The 18,744-nt window shown below is 44.6% G+C and overlaps 1 protein-coding gene across 7 annotated transcripts in view; it reads left to right on the top strand.

Annotated features, from left to right (window-relative positions):
• The window catches only part of LRRC4C (leucine rich repeat containing 4C), a 1,157,007-nt gene that overhangs the window by 365,165 nt on the left and 773,098 nt on the right, over nucleotides 1-18,744 (top strand). For all 7 annotated transcript variants that reach the window (XR_016312708.1, XR_016312706.1, XR_016312707.1 and 4 more), the window contains one exon: nucleotides 8,334-8,419. The gene's annotated coding sequence lies outside the window, so the exon portion shown is untranslated. The remainder of the gene's footprint in view (nucleotides 1-8,333; nucleotides 8,420-18,744) is intronic.

The following is an 18,744-nucleotide window of genomic DNA, read 5'->3' on the forward strand; positions in this document are numbered from 1 at the left end:
ACACCAAACTGAGTCAGTCTGTATCAGGTTGTCATCAACAAGAGGAGGGGCAGAGAAGAAAGGATCAAATGGCCTTTTTACACAATGTAAAGGGTTAACCCCTTAGGTCTCACAGTGAGTATAACAAGCATGCCTTCCTGCATACACAGACTGATTTTACTGTTGTGAGCTTAGTAACACTTTAAATCAGCTCTCATTGAGCTCTGCAGCTCTGCAAACTTCCTCTTTGCCAGCCTTCCCATCACATGAGACCACTCTCACCCCTCCTAGCATAAATGATCTCACCCTCAATTTTCCCCTACACCAATCCTCCCATCACATGAAACATGTATCACCCATCCTGGCACAAATCCTTTCTTCCTCAAATTTACTTTTCTCCCCCCTTCCAGTCACATGAGACCACTGCGCCCAGGGCGCCCCCCCCCCCCACCCCTACCACTTGCCCCAGCCCTACTCACTGTACACTCCCAGCAGACTGAACAAGCTGTCGCTGTCTGTGATATGAATCCAGCAGGACAGGCTCCCAATCTTGTGATCGCTGTGGGAGCCAATCACAGCCATCATGTGATCAGGACGCCGCTTCCCCTCCCCAGAGTTTACACCTACTAAAAATCAGAACTAGACCTTCTCTCCTTTACAGCCAAGGAAGCTGCCATCTTAGTCTCTCTTTGATCTGCAGATGCCACAGTGCTGCACCTAATCAATTATGACATTTCATGGCTCGACAGGTCGGTTGAGAGCACAAGCCACTGTGGCAGTTATCATGCCTTGAATGGAAACAGTAAGGTTAGGTTCACATCTCTACATGTCTGGAACATGTGCAAAATTTTGTGCTTCACCGACATGCAGAGAATTGTGCAGATGCATGGAGGGGGGCATTGATTCTTAATAGCACCCCCACACACTGGCAACCACAGCCCATTTTCATGAATGACAAACCACATGGTGTAGAATGATTTAAAAAAAGAATTGGGATTTCTTTCCCTGGGTTTCTCTTGGGTAGGGCAGTCCATTGAAATGAAAAGACTGCTCTATCTGTGACGTGAATGCGCAAGCATGCATGCACAGACATGAACCAAGCCGTAAATTAGTTTAGGTTCTTTTAAAAGGGCCATGGAAAGAGACAGGATGGCTCCGTGACCACTTCCCCTCCGCCCTATAGCAGATATACTGCTACAGGGCGGCAGGGGTGTGCAGAATCACATATATATACGTGATTTTGCATTTCCAGGTAGGGGATGCATGTGAGCCACGCAAGCGCCCTACCCACACTGCCATTCACAGCCTCAGCTGTCGATCACTAGGTACTGACCGGTGATTACTCGCCGGCACCCGGTGATTGCCGAGCATCTCCGACAGGGGGAGAACTGTTTGTAAACAATACAGTTCTCTTCCCTGTCAGCTCCTGCAAACTGCTTTGCATGGCTCTGCATAGAACAGCAATGTAAAACAGCACACAGTTAACCCTTTGATCGCCCCAGATGTTAACCCCTTCCTGCCCAGTGCCATTAGTACAGTGTCAGTGCTTTTTATTAGCACTAATCACTGTATTGGTGTCACCCAGTGACACCAAGTCAGTTCCCTTCCAGTGTCAGAATGCCCGACGCAGTCCCACTATAAGTTGCTGATCACCACTATTACTAGTAAAAACAAAAACAAAAAGCCCAGCATCTATTCCGCCATTTGTAAACGCTATAACTTCCACGTAAATCAATTAATTTACACGTATTGAGATTTTTTTTTTTAGCAAAGACATGGAGCAGAATACATTTTGTGCTAAATGTATGACGAAATTAGAATTTTTTAACTTTTTTTACTGAGCATGTTTAATAGCAAAAAGTAAAAAATAATGTTTTTATCTCAAAATTTTTTTCTATAGCTCAAAAAATAAGAAAAATGTGCAGGCGATCAAATACCACCAAAGGAAAGCTCTATTCGTGGGAACAAAAGGACGTAAATTTAATTTGGGTGCAGCGTTGCATGACCGCGCAATTGTCAGTTAAAGTAACCAGTGCCATAACGGCTGGTCAGGAAGGGGGGTAAATCCCCTGGAGGGCAAGTGGTTAATGAAGAAGGGGGAATCCCATCACACATAGTTTTGGGTAAATCCTCTGGAGGGCAAGTGGTTAATGATGGGGGGGGGGGGGGTGGAGTCCCATCATAGTTTTGAGTAAATCCTCGGTAGGGCAAGTGGTTAATGAAGGGGGGGGTCCCATCCCATCACACATAGGTTTTGGTAAATCACCTGGAGGGCAAGTGGTTAATGAAGGGGGGGGGGGGCCATCACACAGTTTTGGATAAATCCTCCGGAGGGCAAGTGGTTAATGAAGGGGGGGGTCCCATCACACATAGTTTTGGGTAAATCCTCTGGAGGGCAAGTGGTTAATGAAGGGGGGGTTGGGGAGAGTCTCATCACACATAGTTTTGGGTAAATCACCTGGAGGGCAAGTGGTTAATGAAGGGAGGAGTCCCATCCCATCACACATAGTTTTTGGTAAATCCTCTGGAGGGCAAGTGGTTAATGAAGGGGGGTCCCATCACACATAGTTGGGCAAATCCTCTGGAAGGCAAGTGGTTAATGAGGGGGGGGGGGTCCCATGACACATAGTTTTGGATAAATCTTCCGGAGGGCAAGTGATTAATGAAGGGGGGTCCCATCACACATAGTTTTGAGTAAATCCTCTGGAGGGCAAGTGTTGTTTGTCCACCAGAGTAAAGTGAGTACTTTTTAAATGTTTTGACTGGACATGTTTAATAGCAAAATGTCAAAAAATGTTTTTTTCTCAAAATTGTCGGTCTTTTTTTTTTTTATAGCGCAAAAAAAAAAAACCGCACAGGCGATCAAATACCGAAAGAAAGTTCAATTTGTGGGGAAAAAAGACGTAAATTTCATTTGGATACAGCGTTGCATGACTGCGCAATTGTCAGTTAAAGTAACACAGTGCCATAACGCACAAAATGGCATGGTCAGGAAGGGGGGCAAATCCTCTGGAGGGCAAGTGGTTAATGAAGGGCGAGGTCAGGGGCAGACTGACCGAGTGCCCAGGGTCAGGAGGAGGCCCCATGAGATGCCCCTAGTACCTTTCATAGGCTTTTTTGGGTGCTGTTTTGAGTGTGGGGGAGGACACAGGGGCCCCATGATCCACTATTGCCCAGGGGCCCCATGAGTTGTCAGTCAGCCCCTGGGCGGGGGGGGGGGGGAATTGAGGAGTCCTGCGTGAGCGGGCTCAGTCAGCCTGCATTGTGTGCGCAGGGAACTGCCGAGCCAATCGCAAGTCAAAGAGCAGCCTGTAGTGTGCATTCGCCAACCAAACGCTTTCTTCTGAATTTACAAAGCAGCCAAATGGCTTCGTCAATGGTGGCCGCCATACACCTCAAGGGAATCGGTCATTGGGGAGTCCCACCTCACCTAGTTTTGGTGCTGTTTGGACATATCGCAGCAACAACTCTGCTCAGTTATAATAATCTCTCATTTCAGATTCTTCTATAATCCCCCCAATGACCGATTCCCTTGAGGTGTATGGCGGCCACCATTGACGAAGCCATTTGGCTGCTTTGTAAATTCAGAAGAAAGCGTTTGGTTGGCGAATGCACACTACAGGCTGCTCTTTGACTTGCGATTGGCTCGGCAGTTCCCTGCGCACACAATGCAGGCTGACTGAGCCCGCTCACGCAGGACGCCTCTCACAATAGCCGGCTGTATACCGAGCCATGTGGCAAATCGACTGAGTGCTGATCAAATGCCCCCCGCTGAAAACGTGGCGCGGCTTGTAAGTTCTCTTCTGTTAGGAGACAACCGATTCACAGCACCCTCTCCCTTCATCCTTTGTTCCCTCACTTCCTCCTAATACATCGGCTTCAAAGCCTCGGCGTCTGCCAGTACAAGGTTTCAAGACTTTCCTTCCCAAATAAAAAAAAAAAAAAGAAAAAGGAAATAAAAAAGAAGGCTATTTGCTTTGTTATGACCAACGTTCGGGGCTCACAGCATGAAAGCACCGTGGGGGGGGCCAAATAAAAGTTTGTCCGGAACGAAGATGCACAATGTTCCGGAGAAAACAATTAAGGGTTGCGTGGCCTATTTAAATGGACCTCGGCGTGACACGCAACGGGTACGGAGTTCATATTACAAAGAACAAGACAGACTTCGGAGTTTCTCCAGCAGGGACAATCTTCTTCTTAAAGGATAATTCCATTTTTAAAACAGAACTGACTTTTGAAGAGAAGAATAATGTCTTTTTATATTGCCAAGATGTACATAGGGCAACATACTGTATGCAAAGAAATGATAGAAATATTACGATTCACCGAGGAACTAGAGACCATACTAAGGTCATTGAGCTCAGTGGGCGACATATCCTTAGAGCTCATTCACAGTCGCTGCTGGGGGGGGGGGGGGGGGGGCGTTGTAAAATCAGGTGGTTGAGCTGCAATTTTACCAGCTAACTGAATAAGGGCATGTAGCAGCTCAGGGCTCACCTTGGCTGTGATGCCTTGCAAAAATTAAATGGCATATCGGTAATGCTGCCGAACACAGCCCATTCAAGTGAATGGGACTGTGCCGCAGCCACACTGTAACTTCATGCAATGGATGTGGTTGCATGTTGAGGGTTAAAAAATATTGCCCCCTCACTGCCTGTGCTGCCTTCCAAAAATGAAAAGGCATGTACAGGGCTGCCATCAAAACCACGGGGCCCCATACTGCCAACCTGACAGGGCCTTCACCCCCTCCCCCTTGCAAAAATAAACCACAGTTTACTATGCTTCATTTATGAATGAAGACTGAGTGATCGGTACTGGTTACTCATTGTGTTCATTCAGGAAAGGAAGGGGCTGGTACAGGGGCGGAGTGACCATTCGAGAACTCGGGCACTGTCCGAGGGCCCGGGGTCAGTAGGGGGCCCCATGAGATGCCCCTGGTACCCTTCATAGGCTTTTTTGGGTGTGGTTTGAGTGTGGTCAAGGACACAGAGGCCCCATGATCCCCTATTGCCCGGGGGCCCCATGAGTCAGTCCACCCCTGGGCTGGTAAATATGACATTTTCCAGACTCTCCCCAACTCTCCATCCTGAAGGATTCTATTGTGTGTTTGCAGCAGCCTGTAGGAAGGAGAGGAGGGAAGGTGGCAGTATTGTGGGGGTGGGGGCGGGGGCACACAGGGAAACAGTGCACAGGGAGGGTGATGGGTGTGGTGGGGGGCAATCACTGGAACCGATCCCCTGTATGGCTCTCTCTGCAGCAGCTGAAAGCCAGCGGGTGGGAGAGGAGAAGAAGACAGCTTTCAGCTGCTGCAGAGAGAGCAACATAGGGGATCAGTTCCAGTAATTGCACCCCCCTGCTGTGCTGATCACTCTCTGGGCCTACATACAATTCCCCCAGATCCTGGGCCCCCTGCTGGCCTGGGCCCCGTACAGGAGGACTGGTAGTACCCCCTTATCCATGGACCTGGGCATGTAGGTATGGTTGCCAAACTCAACCCATTCACTTGAAAGGGGTTGTGCCACAACCAGGGGCGGACTGACCATTTGGAAACTTGGGCACTGCCTGAGGGCCCGGGGTCAGTAGGGGGCCCCATGAGATGCCTCTGGTACCTTTTTCATAGGCTTTTTTGAGTTTGGGCAAGGACACAGGGGCCCCATGATCCCCTATTGCCCGGGGGCCCCATGAGTTGTCAGTCCACCCCTGGCCACAAACACGCTGTTGCCTTACAAAAATGAATTGGTATGTAGTTACCACTGCAGGATGCGACCCATTCAAGTGAATGGGGCCGTGCCGCAACCTCATGTGAAAATGTAGTTGTGGTACGGTGAGGTAGAATTTTGAGGATTAAAACATATCAGCTCTTGACTGCCTGCCAAGTGCCTTTTGAAAAGTAATCCACAGTAGATCTCGTTTTGGAGGAGTGGCCACATGTTCACATGTGAGGTTGGGGGGTGGTAAAACCCTGCAGTTGAGCAATGAGTCTACTGCCTCCAACTGCTACCCCCTCTAGCTGCAGGTGGCTCTTCAGAGAGCACCACACATGTGGAGTCCTTGTTCATTTACAGTTAGGCATATACAATGCTGTGCTCTATTTTAAAGAGATATTTCTTCCTTTTGGAATGATTATCTTTGAAGCTGAACACAAAAAAACTTTCATTAAATATATTCCTCAATAACCACAAAGGGTATAAATTCACTTTGTGTGCACCAAATTCCTTTACAAAACTTGATATTAGTTTATAAAAAGGAGCAATGACATCACTGTGTGGAGCAGAGCTGTAGGAGGGACCCAGCAGGCTCCACCCACTACATGCTGACTGCAGAAAATGACAGGAGGGGGCGGAGACAAGACCAGTCACCCTGCACAAGGAGAGAGAGCAGCAGTGAGCGGTCTTTATTACAGAGGGAAAGTCTCACATTGGATTACTGCACAGATCTGGAAGAAATACACAAAGCACACCGAGATTCAAGAAGAATACACAGGATGGATGGATTTAGGCAGTATTTTCTTTATTTTCCCAGGGTCCATCTTTAAAGAGGCAGTGGGGTTAATATACAAAAGAAGTAGAGCATGTTCACTTAGTGCAGCAAATTTTTAGATACAAAATAACATTACAAAGCATACCCAATCATGTACAAAAAAAAAAAAAAAAAAAAGAACATAGTTGGATGACTGAAGTCAGCATACCTTCACCTCAGTTGCTAACATAAGTGAATGTTCTCCTTGGGAAATTAAGTGTTACCTATCTTGAGGAATGAAGTTTTGCTGATTATAATTATCAAACCATGAGTGAGCAAAAATCTTTTTTTCTTTTATTTTTTTAATCTTGCACATAATTGGGATAGTAATAGTATAAATGAAAATTCACTTTGCATTGCTATTGACTAAATATTATAACGGCTTATTTTATATATATATATATATATATATATATATATATATATATACACACACACATATATTGCTAAAAACATTAATGGCATCCCAGTCTTAGTCTGTAGGGTTCAATATTGAGTTGGCCCCGCCCTTTGCAGCTACAACAGCTTCAACTCTTCTGGGAAGGCCGTCCACAAGGTTTAGGAGGGTGTCTATGGGAAGGTTGGACCATTCTTCCCGAAGCACATTTGTCAGGTCAGGCACTGATGTCGGGGGAGGAGGTCTGGCTCGCAGTCTCCGCTCTAATTCATCCCAAAGGTGTTCTATGGGGTTGAGGTCAGGACTCTGTGCAGGCCAGTCAAGTTCCTCCACCCCAAACTCGCTCATCCATGTCTTTATGGACTTTGCTTTGTGCACTGGTGCGCAGTCATGTTGGAACAGGAAGGGGCCATCCCCAAACTCTCCCCACAAAGTTGGGAGCATGAAATTGTCCAAAATATATTGGTATGCTGACGCCTTAAGAGTTCCCTTCACTGGAACTAGAGGGCCAAGCCCAACCCCTGAAAAACAACCCCACACCATAATCCCCCCTCCACCAAACTTTACACTTGGCACAATGCAGCCAGGCAAGTACCGTTCTTCTGGAAACCACCAAACCCAGACTTGTTCATCGGATTGTCAGACAAGCATGATTGGTCACTCCAGGGAACAAGGCTCCACTGCTCTAGAGTTTAGTGGCAGCGTGCTTTACACCACTGCTTCCGACGCTTTGCATTGCTCTTGGTGATGTAAGGCTTTGAATGCAGCTGCTCGGCGATGGAAACCGATTCCATGAAGCTCTCTACGCACTGTTGTGCTAATGTGAAGGCCACATGAAGTTTGGAGGTCTTTAGCTATTGACTCTGCAGACAGTTGGCGACTTCTGCGCACTTCAGCATGCGCTGACCCCGCTCTGTAATTATGTGGGCTACCACTTGGTGGCTGAGTTGCTGCTGTTCCCAGTTGCTTCCACTTTGTTATAATCCCACAAACAGTTGACCGTGGAACACCTGAATCCAATGATTTGGAGGGCTGGCAATATGGCAATTACTTTTGGCAATATTGTATATATAATAGTATATATTTCTATAATTTCAAAAATAGATAGATACATGGACAAATAGATTGATATACTATAACTCTGTAAATTTAAAAAAATATATATACTGTATATACTGTATTAACTATTACATTTGAAATGATAAAAAATACACACATATATCTTTTTTTTTTTATTATACACACACACTGTACATATGTCTTAGTGTATTGTCCTGTTATGTGTCTTTACTTTATTCATATTATATGAAAATTGTTTATATATATTTAAATTGCACTAAAATAAGACATGACTTCATTGAGCTTGATTTTGTATTTTTTTTATCCAGCCGCCTCTCACCCCAGACTAAATCCCGCCTTCTTTTGCTCTTTTTTCCAGGTCCTCGGAGAGTACATTGTGTCTGGGATTCCGTTAGCCAAAGAAAAAAGCGCGAACAGGTTGAAGCTGTTCATTTAAATGCAGAGGTACAAAGCATGACTTTTTGTAGAAATAATTGTCTCGGGCCCTCAGACAATTACCATCCATGCTAATTAGGAAAAGATTAATTCATTGTGCTTAGCAAGAGCTAAAAGTAACATCTGTTACCTCGGAACTTATCTTTTTTTCTTTTTCTTTTTTTTAACGTAAAAGGTTAACCGTGTTGTGGAATAAAAAATGTAGATTGTATCACATTTGTACTTCAGGAGTGGGCTGTTTCACTTAGACTTGTCAGCTGTATGAAGCTATGGGACTTGCTGGGAATATTAGTTCTCCAGCATCAAAGTGGAGAGAGTCGAGCACCACTCAGCTTGTGCAAGAATATGAATGTTCTATCTTAAAATGTAAAAAGCTCTGCAGGCTTACTTGTTAAAATTGTAGACTTGCCACCTCTTTTTTGGCTTTAAGAGACTTCCCTGAGGTCTGCTATTCACCCAAATGCTTGGCCGCATGCTGAAAATGTAAGCTGTCTTCCAGCTGCTGAGTGTGCATAACAATATCAAACAACAAAGTCCAATAGTTGATTGGATGTCTCCTATCACCTGTCGCCTGTACTTTTCCTAGCCAGAGATAAGTAACAGTTTTATTTAAAGTGGACCTAAACTGTATCTGAAACCACAAACTGAAACAGGGCCATATCTAGCCTGTCTAATGTGGGGGGTGCAGTAAGACAGGTCAGGGGGCAAAGGACGGGCGGTCAGCAGAGCAGCGAATAGGGTCAGCAGTTTGTATAGCAGCAGGGGCGGACTGACCATTTGGAAACTCAGGCACTGCCCGAGGGCCCCGGGTCAGTAGGGGGCCCCATGAGATGCCCATGGTACCTTTTTCATAGGCTTTTTTGAGTTTGGGCAAGGACACAGGGGCCCCATGATTCCCTATTGCCCGGGGGGCCCCATGAGTTGTCAGTCCACCCCTGTATAGCAGTGTACAGATCCCATTAGATTCAGTGTACAGATCCCATTAAATTGAAGGGCAGTCTATAGGGGTCAGCATAGCGGAGGACAGGGGCCAGTAGTGAGTGAGGCAGAGGACAGATTTTTGCCTAACAGTGGGAGGGACTTAAAGGGGGACTACTAAAACAGAGTCTTCACCTAGTGGCCATATACACTGCACACATATACCACAGTTCTTGTACCCACAAAATACATCTACTGACATTGTCATAAGTGACAGTCTCACAGACACACATAAACCCCAGAACGAAGGATCATTTTTTAGATATGTAAACATTTCAATCACATATGCTTTTCTGCACACAAAAAATAATACATTTGGTCTGTCTGAGCCTACCTTAAAGAAAACATTCATCAAAACCAGCAACTGTTGGGATAACAAACACTTTGGTCAAGACTGTGTAATGCACAACATCCAAGTTCCTTCCCCTTCGGAGTCTCCAGAGTCACCCCTCTACTCTAGAGTCCTCCCCCTTATGTCAGGGTCCCCCCAGCATCAGGGTCTCTAGAGTCACCCCCCTTAGCATCAGCATCTGGGGCTCCCCCTTACATTAGGGTCCCTAGAGTCCCACTCCTTACATCAGGATCCCCAAAGTTACCCCCTTACATTAGGATCCCCAGAACCACCCACCTTACATTAGGGTCTTAAAGTCATCCTCCTTACATCAGGGTTCACAGAGTCACACCCCTTATGTCAGGGTAACCAAAGCAACCCTCTCTTACATCATAGCCCCCCCCCCCCCGATTACATCAGGGTTCTTAGAGTCACTGTCTTAAAAGGAGGGTTCCCAGAGTTTCCCTAGTTACATCAGGTCCTCAGAGCCCCCCCCCTCCTTACATCAGGGTCCCAATAGCAGCTCCCCTTAAATCAGAGTCCCAGGAGTACCCCCCCTTTCATCAGGGACCCCAGATTTCCCCCTCCCAACATCAGGGTCCCTAGAGTCTCTCCCCTTATATCAGGATCCCTGGGGTTTCTGCTCCGTACTTCAGGGTCCCCAGAGCATCCCTTATATCAGGGCCCCAGAGTCCCCCATCCTTACACCAGAGTCCCCAGAGCCATCTCCTTACACCAGAGTTCCCAGAGCCACCCCCTTACATCAGTGTCCCTAGAGTCACCAACCTGAATCAAGGTCTCCAGAGTCACCATCTCTTATATTATAGTCCCCAGAACCCCCCCTTCTTTACATCAGGGTCCCAAGAGTCACTTCCTTCAATCCAGGTCCCCAGAGTTTCCCTAGTTACATCAGTATCCCCTTACATCAAGGTCTCTCTCCTCTTTACAGTAGGTTCCACAGAGCCCCCCTCCTCACAACAGGGTCCCTAGAGTCACCCCTTTTACATCAGGGTGCCCAGAGTCCCCCTCCTTACATCAGGTTTCCCAGAGCCTTCCTCTTTTCAGCAGGGTCCGCAAAGCCACACCTGGGTTCCCAGAGCCCCTCCCCAATATCATAGTGCCCAGAAATCATCTCTCTTAAAGGATGGCCCTCAAAATCATGTTGCAGAATACATTTTGGCCTAAATTTATGACGAAATTTGATTTTTTACATTTTTTTACTAGACATATTTAAATAGCAAAAATGTCAAAAATGTTTTTTCCCTCAAAATTGTCAGTCTTTTTTTTTTACAACGCAAAAAATAAAAACGCACAGGTGATCAAATACAGAAAGAAAGTTCAATTTGTGGGAAAAAAAGGACGTAATTTCATTTGGATACAGCATTGCATGACCGCGCAATTGTCAGTTAACGTAATGCAGCGCCGTAATGCAAAAAATGGCCTGGTCAGGAAGGGGGGGGGGGAATCCTTTGGAGGGCAAGTGGGTAGCCTGCCCGCCCTGGCCGCTTATACCTATTTTCCAATTGCAATACCTCGTTTGTCTATCAGAGTAAAGTGAGTACTTTTGTGTATGGAAGAACAGGTGGCTCCCCTCCCCTTTGTCCCATAATGCCCCCAAAACAGTCCATTGTTAGGCACAATAGTGAATCACATGGAGCAAGGGCTATGTGAGCCCTACCAGACCAACGGGGAGCTCCCATGAGGATACTTTATCTTGTTCCAATGGTACAATGAGGTGACTATAAGCAACAATAAGGAGAAGGAGGTATCTATAGTATGATCCTGTTACTTTTCACTTCATTTACAGCTTTTCTTTATCTATGAGGCTCTGTTATAGAAATTGTTATGCACACTTAGTAGACAGGAGACAGCATGGGTGATGACTAATTTCCTTTAAAGGGACAGTCATGGAAAAAAAAACTCAGTTTCTGGAGGACTGCGGTTTCAAAATTGCTGTACTTTAATTCACAGCTCTGCCTACCTGTGTTAAATATTACTTTGCCTATCGAGGGTTCAAAGCCCAACTACGGTCATGTATTATTTTTTTTTGTTAGATTTTATATGAGTAGATATGAATCTGTCAATTTGTGTGTCATTGTTTGTGTCCTCTTTGGGGAAAACTTACTATTCTAGCAATACTATGACAAAAAAAAAATAATAATTAGGGGCTCATTCACACTTATCCATTCCTGTATGTTGCATTAACATTGTATAATGGGTTAACTTGCAACTTTTATTTTTTACTTTGAACTATTTTCAACTATTTATTGCTGCACAATCATGCACGGCTTTAAATTATCTATCATCTATGTCACAGTAATATCTATACATTAATTTACATCCATTAGGACCCGACCTATTAGCGCAATCCACCCACTTTTTCATTGCAGAGTCCTTTAGGCTCGATGAGCACTATGATTAGCATTGGTATCACTATCATTCAAAATATTTTTATTTAAATAATATTTTTATTTATTCTATCCCTCTTGTATTGAACTGTATTGTCTCCTGTTATATTGTAAAGCGCTGAGCAAACTGTTTGCGCTATATAAATCCTGTATAATAATAATAGTTTAATTTTTAAATCGGGTTTATCTGCAGATTTACACTCAGCTCAAAATGATTGCAATTGTTATTGCCATTATTATCAATACTACTGATTTTATTTCTATTTTGACTATTTCTATTCTGATTATTGTGATCACGGAACTATATATATATATATATATATATATATATATATATATATATATATATATATATATTATACACACACACACACATATACATACATACCCACACACTTTTTATTGTAATTTTTCAGACGTATTTTACCCAGGTATTTTTGCCTTTACATAATATTATATATATTGTTTTTTTAAATATATATAGATTTAAAAAACCAAACCAATATATATATATATATATATATATATATATATATATATATATATATAATATATATATATTTTTTAAATAATAATTTTATATATATATATTTTTTTTTTTTAAATAATAATTATATATATATATATATATATATATATATATATATATATATTTAAAAAACAAATATATATATATTTAAAAAACATTTTTTTTAATATGCATACCGGTTTATTTTTCTTTCTCATATATTTGTTTTTCTGTGTAATTTTTGTATTTGTTTAATAGCCCTGAAGAAGGGTGAGTCTTTTCTCCTGAAACACATTGGTTTGATGTCCTTGTTGTTACTCTCAATAAATGCCTCCTAATCTTCCATCAGAAGTGCATTGTGCCTTCCTTCTTTTCTATTATTCCAAGTAATTTCCTTTAAAGGGATAGTAATGCAAAACAAAATCAGTTTCTAGAGGACTTCAGCTTTCAAAATTGCTGTACCTTAGTTCACAGCATTGTGAAACATTACTTTGCTTATCAAGGGTTCAAAGTCCAACTCCAGTCACTTTATTTTTTTTTGTTAGCCTTCATATGAGTAGATCTAAATTTTGTATTGTTGTTTAAGTCCTCTTTGGGAAAATTTCCTATTCTGGTGATACCAAGCCAAAAAAAAAGGGCTCATTCACACTTGTCCATTCCTGTGTGTTGTATTAACGTTGTATGATGGGTTGACTTGCATTGCGTGATGGCAGCCCAATAGTTTTGAATGGCCTGCCAATGGACAGGAATGGATCAAAAAGTGAAAATTGCGCAGTTCTTCTCGAGCATAACAGCTAAGCAAATGGTAGTGCATTACCCTGCTTTGTGGTGCGCATCAATGCATGGGCATCTGAACTGCTTGGGGTGGCATTCAAAATGAAAGGTCCTGCATTGCAGTAACACACAGAATATGCGTTAACGCGCAATGAAGTAACGATCTCATTACCACAACGTAAACATGAGTTTCAGCATTAAAGGTTGCATGAGTCCCCAGGGCATAAAAACACAGAGACCTAAAATCATGCCAGATGTTCTAACCATTGCCTGCTCTACTGAATAAAAAGTCACTAGGCCAGGAAGTAAGGGTTTAGGTTTCTGCCCACTTAGAAGGAAGCACAAACACACGGGGTCTCAACGCTATAGTAGTTTTATGGTAGCAGTTCAGAACTGTAGCAGTAACAATGGAAGAACATTATGGCACACTGGTAACAAGACAGTATCAGTACAGCCCACTGTACTGTTACCAGAGGATGGCCTCTGCTGGAGGGGTGGCAGTATTCTGTATAATTATGTTGTACTGGTCCTTTGAAAGGGATCCTCAGTTGTTTGGCACTGGACAGTGACCATTACCCTGTCCCTACTTGTCAGGAACCTTTCCTTGCACTAGGCACTGTCCCTAACCAGAGGAAGGGCTGCTGTTAGAAATAAAAGGGCCTCAGCTGTACTGCACATGAATGAATAGGAAGCACTCTGTACAGAGGCTTCCTCTTCATTTACAAACGGAAGCATACAAAAACAGTTTACTATGCTTCGGTTATGAATAAACACAGGAGCCGGAGAGGGAAGGTGTGCAGTGTCAGGAATGGACTTGCCAATAATGGTGGGACTCACCTGCCTTGTGGGCTGCAGTACCAGGGCTGGCCAGCGGGTGCTCTCAGCAATCAGAGACTCACCCCTGCAGTCAGCCAAACACCTGAAGCTGATTGGGGGGGTTGTATTTAAGGAATGGCCAGACTCACAGTCAGTGCCGTGGTGTGTGTTTTTCCATGGGCCCCTGTATCCTGCGTTCCTGTTCGACTTGTTGCCGACCCTGCCTGATCCTGACCTCTGATGACTTCTCCTGTTTGATCCCTGGCTTGTGACCCTGACCATTCTCTGCCTGACCTTCTGCACCGCGCTGCCCGTGAGTTACTGAACCCAGCTTGTGACCCCGACCACTCTCCCGCCTGTTCCTGGTACTCCGTTTGCCCATTTGTTACTGACCCGGCCTGCCTGACGACCCTTGGATTGTATGTATTGTTATCTGTGGGTGGTTTGGTTTGGTTTGTTTGCACTGTGTTTAGGTTTAGTTTTGCACTGCGATTTGTATTGTTAGTAATAATAAATTATATTGTTTATAACATATCTGAAGCCTGCGTTTCCCTGTGTCAGTCCACACACCTCTGGTCATACCCTGATTCCTGACATGCAGGAACCACAGATACTGGGCTCCCCCCTGTAGCAGCTGAAAACTGGCAGGAGGAAGTGCTGCTTGTCAGGTGCCTGGGTCCTCCTGTTGAACTAATGTGGCCAGGGCCCAATACAGTTGAACTGGCTGTACTGCCTGATCAGTGGTTCTGACCAGAGGGTTCCTCATCCTAACCTACCACTTGCTCAAAGCATGCCCAAATGACGTTGGGTTCCCTATTAAAAGGCTCATTCATTATGCGGGCAGCCTGAACTCTAGTGAGAATTCGGCATCAGATACTGTACCTATCTTCCAAGAGAGGACCTAAGGAGTCCCTAAGAGTCTCTAAGGGGAAATTTCCCTTAAAACCCAACTCTGGGCAAAAAAAAAAATTCCCCCAGTAGGGGGACTGCACCCACACTGCAAGGGTTAACTGCTCTATCTGGCCATTGGAGAGTCTATAGAAAGCCTATACTCACATGATCCTCCATTTCACCAGCAAACAACTCTCCCCCACAATCCAGCGGTGGACTGTGCCTGACGTCCTCATGTCCAGAGCAGTATGCTAGCGTACGGGGGGGGGGGGGGGGAAGGTTCCCTGCTGTGCCCATACTACAAGGGTTAATTGCTCTTTATGTCCATTGGAGAGTCTATAGAAAGCTATACTCACATGATCCTCTATTTCACTGACAACTCTCCCACACGATCCAGTGATGGACTGTTCCTGACATGTCCAGAGCAGTAGGCTAGCATATGGGGGGGGGGGGGGGGGGGGGGGCAGGAGATTCAGAGTGTCAGGTAAGTATAACTCCATTCTTCAATCCCCTAGACAAAAATGAGCAATTAACCCTTGCAGTGAAGGCACAGAGATGGGTTTTAACAGACTCTCCTGCAGGGGGGGACTGACAACTCATGAGACCCCTGGGCAATAGGGGATCATGGGGCCCCTGTGTCCTTGCCCAAACTCAAAAAAGCCTATGAAAGGGGTGCTCTATGAGCTGCATCTTGTGCAAGCATAGCAGCCTATTGGGCTGTTGTGCCTTCTGAAATGCAGGAAAAAGACCCCTACACCATTTGCGGAATCACAGCCCACAGTGGGAATCGCAAATGCAGTGCAGTTTCCAGTGTGGGAGCGACTTCCAGTGTGTGCCGCGTGCCATTAGTATTAATGGCACCCACACACTTTGAGGGAGTTTTTCTGTGCAGGTGGTTGCAGCTGCGGGAACAGCTACGAACAGGGGTGGACTGACAACTCCTGGGGCCCCTGGGCAATAGGGGATCATGGGGCCCCTGTGTCCTTGCCCAAACTCAAAAAAACCTATGAAAAAGGTACCAGGGGCATCTCATGGGGCCCCCTACTGACCCCGGGCCCTCGGGCAGTGCCCGAGTTTCCAAATGGTCAGTCCGCCCCTGCTCTCCTGCATTAGCACAGTGCCACCTCTAGAAGAAGAATGCATGCACCTGCCTACAAGGGTAAATATCCACAATGGGTACCCAGACAGCAGACAGGCTCTAACCTTTGTTGGAAAAGGTTCCCTTTTTAGAACACAAATAAAAAAAGTGTTTTGACAGGATGTCATGCTAGCATTCATTACTCTATATTTAGGGAGGTTATGCCAATGTGTAGGATAGCAAACAATTCACAGTCACATTTCCAGCGCAAAGTAGAGAACAGAAGCTAGCAACTTATGCAATAAAAAGACACGTTATAAATGTAAAATAAGATATAAGTTGGGAAACAAAAGACTAGTTATGGTCTAATTATCTCTCAGGCACGGATGGTAGAATATATAGTTCCTCACAAAGTATATCATTATCCCTCCATTGTGGTATGGGAATTGGAAATATTATATTTATGCTTACGCTGACTTGGTAATAGCTATATAGTTAGGGAGGATGCACACCCGCAGGAAAATTAATTATTGGAATTAACACAATTAACACTGCATAGGACTCCTTAAGGCTTACCTTTGCCTTAAAGCCAGGGGTGGACTGACCATTTGGAAACTCGGGCACTGCCCGAGGGCCCGGGGTCAGTAGGGGGCCCCATGAGATGCCCCTGGTACCTTTTTCATAGGCTTTTTTGAGTTTGGGCAAGGACACAGGGGCCCCATGATCCCCTATTGCCCGGGGGCCCCATGAGTTGTCAGTCCGTCCGTGCTTAAAGCTCAACTGTGTCTGACCACCACAAACTAAAAACGCTTTTGAATTCATTTTTAATAGCAAAGCATCTCCTCCATCCATCCATGTCTCCATGTTTTACTTTGCTGAGAAATCACCTTGAAAAACATAGCATTTTTATCCATGGCCATCTTAAGCAAGGGCAGATGATTCATGTAACATTTACTTCTTCGGGTTCATCTTCCCTTAGCTCAGGCATTCAGGCAGAGGGGTGTGCTTAGCTGAGAAAGCCACTCCTCCCCTCCTCCAGAGGAAAGAAAAAAATGTCCATGAAGACTCGTGGGATGTATGACATCACAGTGGCCAGAAACCAGGAAGCAGCTAAATAAATGTAAAACAAAAAAAAGTGTAAAACAAGTAAATATATTACACCTTCCTGTCTATTTACTAATGCTAGCAGCTAAAAAGAGTTAATGTTGCTGGAGAAAGTTTAGTTCCACTTTAAAAAGGAAAATTCCACTTTGGATCTTTTTGTAACTTGTTTTGCATTGCTATATGTTCCCCAGGGCAGTACCCGTGTTATTTTTTTTTTTACACCCTTTGCCTATTTGCCTAGAAAAATGGGTATTTTTAATTAGGCAGGTAACTCAGGGGCAGACTGACAATTCAATAGGGGATCATGGGGCCCCTGTGTCCTTGCCCAAACTCAAAAAAGCCTATGAAAAAGGTACCAAGGGCATCTCATGGGGCCCCCTACTCGTCCCCGGGCCCTCGGGCAGTGCTCAAGTTTCCAAATGGTCAGTCCGCCTCTGGGCAGGTTTAGCGTCCATTGATTTCAGTGGGGTTCGGGTTTGCCAAAGAAAATGTGAATGAACACATGTGATTAGCTGTAGCCAATCACAGACCACTAGTATTCTGAACTGTCATGGGCTTAACCCAGGGGTGGGCAACTGTGGCCCTCCAGCTGTTGTAGAACTACAAGTCCCCCATGAGGCATTGCAAAACTGACAGTTACAAGCATGACTCCCAAAGGCATGATGGGACTTTTAGTTCACCAACGGATGGAGGGCCACAGTTGCCCACCCCTGGCTTAACCCATGCAGGACAGTTCAGAGCAGGGGCGGACTGACAACTCATGGGGCCCCCGGGCAATAGGGGATCATGGGGCCCCTGTGTCCTTGCCCAAACTCAAAAAAGCCTATGAAAAAAGGTACCAGGGGCATCTCATGGGGCCCCCTACTGACCCCGGGCCCTTGGGCAGTGCCCAAGTTTCCAAATGGTCAGTCCGCCCCTGGTTCAGAGCATTGCTGGTGCAATGATATTCATTGTACCAGCAAGCAAAGTGTAAAAAAAAAAATAAAATCCCTAATCACCCCCCCCCCCCCAAGCAGTACAATGTTACTATGAAAGCATTTAAAAAATTAGTAAGAAAATAAAAAATATATTTAAATTTTGATTAAAAAATGTATTTTTTTTTTTTTTAGGTTTTTTTCTTTAACATGCTGTCACCAGTCAGTGTCCCTGATCACCACCACACCAGTGATGCCATGACGCTGTACTGCGCTGGTGACAAAAAATAAAATTGTGAAAAAAGCTAAATTTTATTTAAATTTCTTCATTTTCCAAAAAATGTGACAAAAAAATTACAACTTCAAAAAACTAGCCATGCCTTTTACTAATTACCTTGAACTGTCTTCTTTCCATTTGGGGGGTATTTTTACTGTCCTTTTCAGGACTCAAGAAATCAGATCGACCATCAGTACATCAGGATTCATCAATTTTCAAATATATACGTATATACCATAGTTTGTGGACTCTATA

This window comes from Staurois parvus, unplaced genomic scaffold (assembly GCF_062004578.1).
Source record: "Staurois parvus isolate SC_StPar_1 unplaced genomic scaffold, SC_StPar_1.0 ptg000184l, whole genome shotgun sequence".
Lineage (NCBI taxonomy): Eukaryota > Metazoa > Chordata > Amphibia > Anura > Ranidae > Staurois > Staurois parvus.